At 37.3% G+C, this 11,458-nt stretch overlaps 1 non-coding gene across 1 annotated transcript; it reads right to left on the bottom strand.

Moving 5' to 3' along the window:
- Positions 1-224: 224 nt before the first annotated feature.
- Positions 225-332, bottom strand: LOC112765790 (small nucleolar RNA R71). The gene has a single exon (XR_003183923.1). It is a non-coding gene; the product is annotated as a small nucleolar RNA R71 (small nucleolar RNA).
- Positions 333-11,458: the final 11,126 nt, after the last annotated feature.

Here is an 11,458-nt window from a genome sequence, read left to right as displayed (position 1 = left end):
TCACGTTTGAGAGCGCTACCAAGTTTTTGGCGCCATTGTTGATGATCACAATTTCGTGCACCAATGGGGTTGATACTGAGGTCTACAGACTTATGCTTTTCCCCTTTGCTGTAAGAGACAGAGCTAGAATATGGTTGGACTCACAACCTAGAGAAAGCCTGAACTCTTGGGACAAGTTGGTCAATGCTTTCTTGACCAAATTTTTTTCACCTCAAAAGATGAGTAAGCTTAGAGTGGAAGTCCAAACCTTCAAACAGAAGGAAGGTGAATCCCTCTATGAAGCTTGGGAAAGATACAAGCAATTAACCAAAAGGTGTCCTTCTGACATGCTTCCAGAATGGAGCATCATATGTATATTCTATGATGGTCTGTCTGAATTGTCCAAGATGTTATTGGACCATTCTGCTGGTGGATTTCTTCATCTGAAAACCCCTGTAGAAACCCAGGAACTCATTGAGATGGTTGCAAATAACCAGTTCATGTACACTTCTGAAAGAAATTCTGTGAATAATAGGATAACTTAGAAGAAAGGAGTTCTTGAGATTGATACTCTGAATGCCATATTGGCTCAGAACAAAATATTGACTCAGCAAGTCAATATGATTTCTCAGAATCTGACTGGATTGCAAGCTGAATCTGAGAATCCTGCAATAGAAGAGGTGAATTACATGGGAGAATCCTATGGAAACACCAATAATCCTTCATGGAGAAATCATCCAAATTTCTCATGGAAGAACCAACAGAAGCCTCAACAAGGATATAGTGAATATTGCAAATAAAAGTGATATATGGAGAGAAATAAGCAAGATTGAATAGAAAATGTGCGTTGGAAATGGTTGAAAGATAAGATTCTGAGAGCATTTGTGAATTAGGGACAAAACTCTACAGAAGAAATTCCCTAGATTGTTCATTGTGTCAAACATGAAGGGGAGCAAGATCTATGATGGTGGTGTGTGATAGGGTCAACCTAGGTGTGGAACCTCTAATTGTAGAAAAAAAAACTGAGAGAGAAAAACACACATTATAGAATCACAAAGTATCTTAGATAGTGTATTTCTTTGTGTAGGTTACAAGGACAGCTTGGCGTGGACATTTGGATCAGATGGAAAGTACACCACAAAGTTATTCACTGACGTTGCAGTGGAAAAAAAACATATGGTGAACCTACAATGAAACATGTGTTTGACAATATTTGGCAAGGAGTAGTGCCACCAAGAGTAGTAATATTCACATGATTTATGATCTTAGGAGTCTTAGATACAAAAATAAAAAAAATGTCCTCTTAAAGAGATGTATCATAATTAAGGTGATAAAATGTGTGTGTTGTATGTAATACCCTACCATACTTAGTATTATGCTTAAGTCATAAGACTGAAATAGTAAGGTATTACGACCTCTAAGAATATATATATATATATATATATATATATATATATATATAATAATAATAATAATAATAATAATAATAAAGAAAAAGATATTTAACTAGGAGTCTTGAAAAATGGGTAAAACAAAATCGCAAAATAAAAAGGCGCAACGCTCAGGAAAGGATTACTTGCATGCTAAGAAACCTAATAGGAACATGACAAAGATAAACAAAAGAATAAAGGACAACTAAGGAAGCAGCATAACTAGCCCCTGATTTAGCCTGCGAAGCTAAGGCTGACCGGAGGGTATATATATATACATCTAAACATAAATAAGTGTTCTCAAAATATCCCAAAATACACTATATTATCAAAATAACTCATATCTCTCCCTCAACCTCTAAAAGGAGCAGCATACATAAGTTACTTGAAGAGTAAGCTAAACATATATATGCATATATACAGCCAGAAGCCAAAATACACCCAAGGACTACTTTGCATTTCAGGATACAGACGCCTAGCGAGGAGCCTCTCGACCTGCATCTAAAAAACAACAATACAATATGGAATGAGAACCGAAGGTTCTCAGCACGGTAAAAGTGCCATGCGTATAATAAATAAGGTCCTGAGAATGCCATAGGTAATCCTAGAACTCCGTTATACAATTATCCAACTTAATTACTAGTTAGAAGCTATAAACAGGGGTAGGTATTCTAAATCTACCTAACTTACTCAATTTCAATCCTAATCTAACACCAAACCATTTCTCCATTTCCTCCATCCCTCCATCGTCCACAATGCAACAGAAACAAGCAACCCAACAAGGTCACGCACAAGTAATGAGCAGATAGTACAAATAGCAAGTATAATAGATAGCAGGTGATATATATAAATTAGCCAAACCCATGAAATACATAGCAATCAAAACAAACAAATGCATATGATGCATGCCTGTCCTATGGCTGATGGGGCCATCTGTCGGTTATCCAGCCAACCCGACAAGTCCGAAAACCTTAGACTGTCTCCCGTCGCGCATCCCCAAGAGTCTATGCATAGAGTTCACATTCAATCATCATATAAATCACTCAATGGGGGTTATCCATACCCGGGAATTTATACGTGCCCGGTCACCCTTACGTCGTAGGGTTAACAGAGTATCGAGAATCAACCTGGAACACGTGGTGGCGAGCCACGGTTTTTACCCAGGGAAACTCATATCTCAGATATCATCATTCACAATCCATTTCATAGTCATAATCATTATTTAATCATTCATCAAGCCATGGCATGTTAACTCCTTTAATTAACAACCTCCCTTTCACATTTTTTATCATCATTCCCTTATAATTCATCTTGATTACCCTTTCCGGGTCCTGACCAAACTATTTATCAAACTCTTCTCAACCTTCTTAATATCGAATAATCTTAAAATCAACCCAACTCTAAAATTAAATCAATCACATCACACTAAGATTAAACTTTAACTTCTCGAACCCATGACTATCACTAAGACATCCTCGACACTCTATTTTCTTTTCTGTTTTTAATATAACAAATGAACTCGGAATTGCACAAACTTTATATCTAGGTGTTCATCTTGAAATAGGCTTTCTAAAAAACCAAAGATCATACTTTTCTGATTTTTCTAGCCTCAGGAATAAAGAAAAATCGTGACTGCTCTGCAGTGCATAAAACCAGAAAAACAGCAGCAGCATGTGATATTCAAAATTTAATATAAAATCCAAGTTAAATCCAATGACTTTAAAAATTAATGTAGTTAAACTTTACTCATTCAGGTTTCTTTCTCAATTGATTTTGAGTTAATACCATTTTTAACGAAGAAGTTACATTATCTGGAAGTTAAGTAAAAATGAGTCAAAATCTGTTTTTGAAACCAACAAGCTTAGTACCTTTCAATTTGAATAACTTTTATTACAAAACTCCAATTAAGCTAAATTTTGATTTGGGAACTCCTAGATCATCCAAAAACAAGTGTGTTTTGGTTTCAAACCAATTTCTATTCAATTCTAAGAGTTACAAGCATTGAAAGTTGATGCATAGCTTGCTGAAATCTGTTTCTTTTCAGCTTTGACCACTAATATTCAAAAATTCACAACTCCCAATCCTCAACTCTTAAAATTTTTAAGTTTTAGAGAAATAAATCAAGTTAATCAAATTTTATAACAAAATTATTTTTGCTTCTAAACTCAACTCGTAGAAGTCGCAACAAGACAAACAAGTTGCTGCTCTGTTTGACCTTTTCTGCTGCAGGATAGATTTAACAACCTAACTTTAAAAATTTGCCATAAATTGTATATTTAACAAAAAGGTCCCAAATTTTACAGTTTAGTTTCTTATATTCCCAAGTTTATCCCAAACTTAGTCTCATGCAATTCCGATCATTACTTAATTAGTTACAGCATATGCAATACCACCACAACACAACTCTACATCCTTATTAAAAAACATCAATCCTAATCCATCATAAATAAATATAAGGGCGCACCATTAATAACTTCCACATCTTATAATTCTAATATATAAATCCACCAACAAATCTATTCCAACAACATTACAAGGATAATCATTAAATACAACAAACAATTCAACTTATCCTATGATTCCTCTAACCTAAGTTTTCACAACACCGTAAATATTAAACGTGCGAAACTTAAACCATACCTTGGCCGATCACTTAATTCACCCAAGGTATCCTCTCAACACAAAATCACAGCCCCTCCAAGCTCAATTAAACAGCCCCAAAGCAAGCCTTGTCACCAACAAAGCTCCAAGTAATCCAAATTCAAGTCCAATGCATAAACACCCTCTTAAACTACACCTAATACACATATATATGTTCCAATTCAGTTTTCTATTACCAAAAACAAGATTGAGCTAGGGTTAGGGTGTTCTTACCATACCCATATGCTCAATAGCTTGAGCCCACAAGTTCCGAAAGCTAACTTGAACCTAGAACATAGAAATTGGACAAGATTCACCATAGGTTTCCAAGTTTACCAAAGAAAGAGGGATAGGAATTCTGAACTTAATAGGAGGCTTACTAGTGAAATTGTTCAGATAGAAAAGTAGAGCTCGACGCGCTGAGCGTGTGGCCGCGAACGGTGCGGCGATCAGAGCCCGGACGGAGGAGTTATGGTAGTGAAAAGGAAAGGTGAGGGTTAGGGTTCTTCTTCCCTCTCCCTTGCTGTTTGTGTCGTGACTTTAGTGAAATGGAGAAGATGAAGCTGCTACATCATTTATGCTATGGTTCCGGTTGGACCCATGGGCCGGTTCGGCCCCGGTTCGGCCCTTTCGGTTCGATTTTGGGCTGAATTTTCGAAATTGGTATCAAAATTCTCATTTCAATGAGATCTATCCTATTTTGATATTAGTTTTGCATTTTTAGATTTCCTAATTAAAATTCTATTTAAAAACTAATAATTTACCAATTTTAGCAGGTTTACACAACGCTTTTTGAGCTAAGGTTCCTAGAAATTGGGAGAGGGCGGTGAGTCATCCTATTAGCCTCTAGACATCTTTAATAATTCTGGGACTAGTCATCCAGATGAACGCATCACACTTGTTCGGGTTTGCCTTGACCCCACGCTAGGTTATCATGAACCCGAGGAATTTTTCGGCCTCCATGGAGAAAGCACATTTTGCCAGATTTAGTTGCATTCTGTGCTTGTAGAGGGACTTGAAGACTAGATGCAAATCTTCAAATAGAGATCCCGCATATGTGGTTTTGACGAGCATATCGTTGATGTATACCTCTACTATTTTGCTGATTTGATCATGGAAGATTTTTGCCATGAGCTGTTCGTAAGTGGCTCCGGCATTTTTTAGATCAAATGGCATAATTGTGTAACAGTAGATGCCGTCTGGCATGATGAATGCCTTTTTGCCTCGTCAGGCCGGTGCATCAGAATTTGGTTGTACCCGAAGTAAGCATCCATAAAGCTTAAGTACTTGTATTTGGAGGCCGAGTCGACTAGGTTGTCAATGTTGGGCAAAGGAAAAAAAGTCTCCGGGGAATGCCTTATTGTGGTCCGAATAATCCACACACATTCTCCATTTTTTCATTGGGTTTCTTGAAGAGGACCACGTTTGATAACCAGGTCGAGTAGGTGAGTTCGTGGATAAACCTGGCCTGGAGTAGACTAGTGGTCTGCCTTTTGACCTCAGCTGCTCAATCAACAGACATTTTTTGCCTCTTTTGTGCGTCTGAGTTAGCCTCTAGTTTTATAGACAGCCTATCAGACGTGAACCCCAGAGCCAACCTGGGCATGTCGACAGGCGTCCATACAAATAGGTGTCCGTTTTCTTTTAGGAGGGTGGAGAGGGGTCCCTTAAGCTTGTAAGGTAGGTTCTTGTTTAGGAATGTGTATTTTTCCTCCGTGTCACCTATTTGTACTTTCTCCAGGTCTCCTTCTGGTTCTAGTTGAGGACACTCCTCAACTCTGGTGTTTAGGTCGGCGACGAATATTCCCACGGCATTGTGAGATTTCTTTCTTAGGGATAGGCTGGCGTTGTTGCAAGCTATTGCCGATTGAAAGTCGCTGTGAATGGTTCCTATGTTCCCATCATCCACTAAAACTTCATTGTTAGGAACCTTGTGAAGACCACTGCATTGAAGTCATTGATGGTTTTTCTTCCCAAAATGACATTGTACACAGTGGACTCCTTGAGGACAACAAAGTCGGCCATAACTGATCTCTTCTGACTTCCACTCCCTATACAAATCGGTAGCCTGATTTCTCTATCTGGTTTGATGAAGAAGTCCCTTAGGCCAACTACACCATGTTAGTGGGTCTGGAGGTCTGCTTCTTTGAGTTACATGACATCGAAAGCATTCCAAAACAGTATGTTGGAGTCGGCACCTATATCCACCAGAATTCTCTTAACGAGGCCCATTTCAGCTCTAGCTGTACTGACCATGGGCGGGTCATCGGCCATGTTCCCAAGTTTGCAGTCCTATGGGCTGAAGCTAACATCATGGAATATGGGTGTTGTCCGAGGTTTGGAGGTGGTAGCTATAAGGATCTTGAGTTCTTTCTTTTGAAAGGATTTGGATTTTTCACATGGCCTGCCGACTACCATATTTACCACAATGGTGGGATCAGTGTATGTTTCATCTATTGAGGTTGTTCTGATAGTTTTGAGATTCCGCCCTTCCTCCATCTTAGGTGGTATTTTGCAGGAGGGCTTCCTCGCGACCGAGTTTGTGAGACCATTAATTTCTAGGCATTCATCATTGAATCGATCCAGGTATTTTCTCGTTGGCTCGATGTCATGCTCAGTCACCCCAGGAGGTTTATAGGGCGTTTTGCTTTGAACATATGAGTGGTGAATTAGGCCATAAACGTTTTTAGGAGATATCCGAGAAAAACCTGATGGACCCTTGAGGAAGCGCATTAAAGCACTTGATCGTTGGTCTTGCAAAGGTTATTGGAAATGTCCTGCACTTTGTCGGGAACCCCTTCTAGGTTCATCCATACCCCAAAAGCAGTAAGATGTTCTTGAAAGTCTTTGGTGTCCTCATAGTGCATATCCGTCGGCTTGTTAAAGTGTTTGGGCAGACGAATCCAGAGGACTCATTTGTTAAAAGGGGTTGCTCCCAGGATAATGGGTTCGTTGCACTGCCTTTTCCTCCGTACGTTAGATTGGCTAGTTCCTCTTTAAGGGGTCACACAGGGTTTGGGATCTTGTTTTGTCCCGATAAGTGCACTTATCATCCCTACCCTAACCTCCTCCGTTTTGCCGATCTGTCGATTGGGAGCGATGCCTCTCTTGTGTCCTCAAGTGCGCCTCGGAGCTAGGTGCCGGATGGTAGCGATCTTGGGAGGTTACTTCTCTTTCCAAGTTATGTAGTCTGTGCTACAATTTCGGATGATTTGGGTGTTGTTGGGCCTCGTTCTGCCAAAAGGGCATGAAACTGACTTGGGGTACGATTTCAGCTATTTCATGGCTGGTGACTAGGTGTCACCGCCGTATGAACCATGCTCGGAATCCTATCCCCATTCGGTGCTTGGTGGTTCTCAGGGGGTGTATTTCCCATTCTCTGCAAGGGAAAGCTAGTTATCCATTGCACGGAGGTCGCTGGGCTCTCTTGCTGTGGATCCCCAAGGACAGTGCCAATGTTTGTGAGTTACCTTGAACAATGGGATCCACGACCAAGTAGGGTGACCAGCTTTGCGGCATCCAATCCAGTGGATCTAAACAGGGATGGATGATCTGCAAAGACACTTTGATACTCAAGGCAGAATAGATCTAAGAGGTAAGGTTTTAGGGTTTCGTGTATCGCATACCTAGGAGGAATCTGAGACTCCCCTTATATAAGTGCTTTTCCTTCTTTCGATCTTTTAAATTAGGAAAGATACGATACATATCCAGTGAAGGATTTATGGCTATCCAGGTCCCAAATTCTTGGGCCAAAGAGGGCAAATTGGACTTGAGGGCTAAATCATCATTGGACCGCTAAGGCCGGAACCCGAGTCCGTAACAGATAGTCTTTTGAAATAGTAAGACTAGATTAGATGGTGTACTACTAAACCCTTGTCAAGAATGAAAGAAAGCCTTTGCCTAATTTTAGACATAGTGTAGATGGTAAATAGTATTTTTGCCATATGATAAGGTGATGTGTTGCTTTCTCTTTCGACACTGTATGACCAAAAATACAGAGAAATAAAAGATGTTTATTTGTTAGGACAATGAATAGGGAAAACAAAAATATGTATCTCTTTACTATGTGAATGATGCTAATTAAGAGAGGACTAAATTTATTAATCAAATTACATTTCTAATATATTCTCATTTAAAGTAATATTTTAATTTTGTTTTTTTAAAATAAACATATTTAAACTTATGTTTATTATAACTAAACGTGATGAAAAGAAATAAAATTTTGGGTCCTATATTATTTTTAATTATTCTATTAGTCTCTATAATTTTATCAAATTTATAATTAAATTTTATATTCTTTTTCTCATTCAATTGAGTCCTTATACTACTTTTAGTTTTGTAATTAGATCCTTGCCAATGTAAAAAATATTAGAGTTAATGAACATTTCTCCACACATTGAAAGTATCCATAATTAAGAACCTAATTAGATTTTTTACTACATATTTTTTGGGAGGAATATTCCGTTAATTTAAAAGTTGTGTAGAAACCCAATTGAAAGGGAAAAAATAAAGATCTAAAAATAAACTATTATTTCTACCCACGAATGTTTTGAACGCTGATAAAACTACCCATAAATACTACAAGAAATTCGCCGGATACCGTCGTATTTATTGATGGATTTAGCATCGAAATAAATCCAACAGTATAAACCTCATCAGTAATTGTTTAATGGTGGATTTTTTCGTCAACCACTAATTATCGTCAGAAAATGTTTGCCAATAATTTTTACCATCGGATTTATCCCCCAATAAATTCAACAGTAATATATTACTTACTAATAATTAAATTAATAACTACCGGCGGATTTTCACGACAAATCTTCCGGTAAACTTAAATTTTAATTTTTTAAACAATCTGATCCAATTTCATATAACAATTTTAACAATAAGAAATAAGTCTCAATACGAACATAAAATCTTACATATCAAATTTTGAATTAAACAAATCCAACATACAAAGATAAATGACATATCAAGTCTTGAAAAAAGGTATTGTTTCTTAGAAAAGTATTATGGAAGCTCTTATCCATATACAAACAACAGAGTATTTAGAAAAGTATTGTTCCTTTCTACTTCTAATTTTTCTAAGTTGCAATTTGTAACACCAAAAAATACCTTTCAACAATTCTTTGACAAAATTGTAAAGTAGCTCAAAAAATAAAATAATAAAAGAAATAGTATAGTGCAATATAACCTTGACAAAATTAGGGACCCAATATGTTTGCTGATTATTTTTCAATAATTTCTCTTTCATTAGCTCTACCTTAACAACCCTAAAATGAAGAAAAACATGTAAGATAACAAAGAAAAATTACCATACTTGAATAATGAATAGTTTAAGATCAGTGCAATATAAAATCATTAATTAGTAACTATAAAGATGATGTTTATAATTTGAAACTTGTATAAATGATTTGAACAACACAAATGCTGAACAATGAAAAAAATAAAAAATAAGATGTTAAAGAAACTTACCAACTAGGAACAGCTCTGCTAAATCTTATGTTAAATGAAAAATCCTAACACATACAGGATATAAGAAATTAAGCCCAGGTCTACGAAAATCCATCTAACTGCTTTCAAACAAAAGTTGTAAATATGTTAAAAATGTAAAAATAAAATATCAAACAAATGACAGACAATATCAGTTATTACTTACATTTGATCTACTATGGGCATGAAGAAGTATTCATCATATGCTTTACAGTAACCAAGAGGGAGTCCTGGCTAATCCAATTAAAAAGATTATAGATAGATAATTTACAACATTATAGATAGATAATTTGATTCTCAATACAAACACAAAAATCATCTTCACCAAAAGTAGGATTAAATAAACATGAGATATTGAACAAATTTGATGACTTAAAACAAGCTAAACGTGAATTGAAAGTTTGGTTGCAACCAAAGATGTGTGTGTGTGGGGGGGGATGGAAGGGCAAAGCTAAATTAGGGTTTAGGGTTTAACTACTCTAAACTAACTAGTGAGTGAGTTACCTAGAGACAATGGTGGCATAGAGGACTTTTCTAGTATAGTGATAGCATGGACGACGCAGTGGTGGCAGTGGTGACCAACCTACCTAGAGGGAGAAAGGAGGCAGCTCTAGCGACACAGAGAGCAGTAGTGGCGACAGAGCGATCAACCCGATGCAAGGAGCACCAACCGAGTTCACGCAGTCTTTGGACGTTATTGGTGGTGGCCAACGCTGGTAGAGGAGGCTAGTTGGGGAGAGAGAGGGAAAGAGAGAGATAGGAGTAGGTTAGAGAGAGTGTGTAATTCGAAAATAAGGGGGAAGAGGGTTTCCGATTCGAATTTAGGACAAGATTACAAGCGGATAAATCCGACAGTAACACTTTGCGAGTGACCAAAATGCATCGTTGCACTAATTAGGATTACTGATGGATTTATCCATCGATAATTTTCGTGCCATTATTTTTTCTCCAATTATTACTGGCGAATTTACCGTCAAAAAATTGAAGCCGACGGTAACTTTTTTACCCAACAAATTTATTACCAAATCCGTCGATAAATCCACCGGTAAACCCACCGCTAATGTCCCATGCTAAATCTGACGATATTCATCATTTTTCTTGTAGTGAAAAAATTAAAACTAAAGTTATACCCATGAAAGATAGAGTTTAACTGTCAAAACTATCCAAACATTACAAAATTATTTAAAATTTTCAAATTATCCCTTTTCCTAACCTAACCTAATCCCAAATTTTTACTCGCATCCTCTTCCCACCCCACCCTGCCCCACCTAGCCAATAGCCACCACCTCTTCTCGCCCCAACCCAAACAACTTGCAGCCACCACCCTAACCCAAACAAATTGCAAAATGTTATCGCTATCGAACTCAGGAAGGACCCATTCCTTCTTAGACCACACGCTAGAGTCGACATTGCAGGAGTATAAGAGGTTATGTGATTACTTGCCATCGAACCTTTGAGAAGAGATTGTTATTGGTATTGTTATTGCAGGCTTCGTCATGGTGTTGTTATTGGTGGTGGTGGTGTGATATAGGAGCTATGGTTGGTTGTCAGAGGATAGTGGGGTGGGATAGGTGGTGGCAATGACTATAGATTGTTATAGGAAGAATGTGTGGGTGAAAATTTGGAATTAGGTTAGGTTAGAAAAGGGGGTAATTTGAAAATTTTGAATTATTTTGTAGCATTTGGTTAGTTTTGTCGATCGAATTCTATTTTTGATGCGTATAACTTCAGTTTTAATTTTTCGTGAGTAATTTTGACAACGCTTAAAACTTTATCAAGATCTAATTATAACTTTGATGAAAATATATAGACTAACAAAATAATTAAACTATTTTTTATTGTTGATGAATATGTGAAGATGGTTCAGGCTAGGAAAAAATAATAGAAGCAGTGACAGGGTATACTGCAGAAAAAAA

The sequence above is a fragment of the Arachis hypogaea genome, chromosome 2 (assembly GCF_003086295.3).
Source record: "Arachis hypogaea cultivar Tifrunner chromosome 2, arahy.Tifrunner.gnm2.J5K5, whole genome shotgun sequence".
In the NCBI taxonomy this organism is placed as follows: domain Eukaryota; kingdom Viridiplantae; phylum Streptophyta; class Magnoliopsida; order Fabales; family Fabaceae; genus Arachis; species Arachis hypogaea.
Note: the sequence above shows the minus strand (reverse complement) of the source record. Positions and strands in the feature narration are given on the sequence as shown.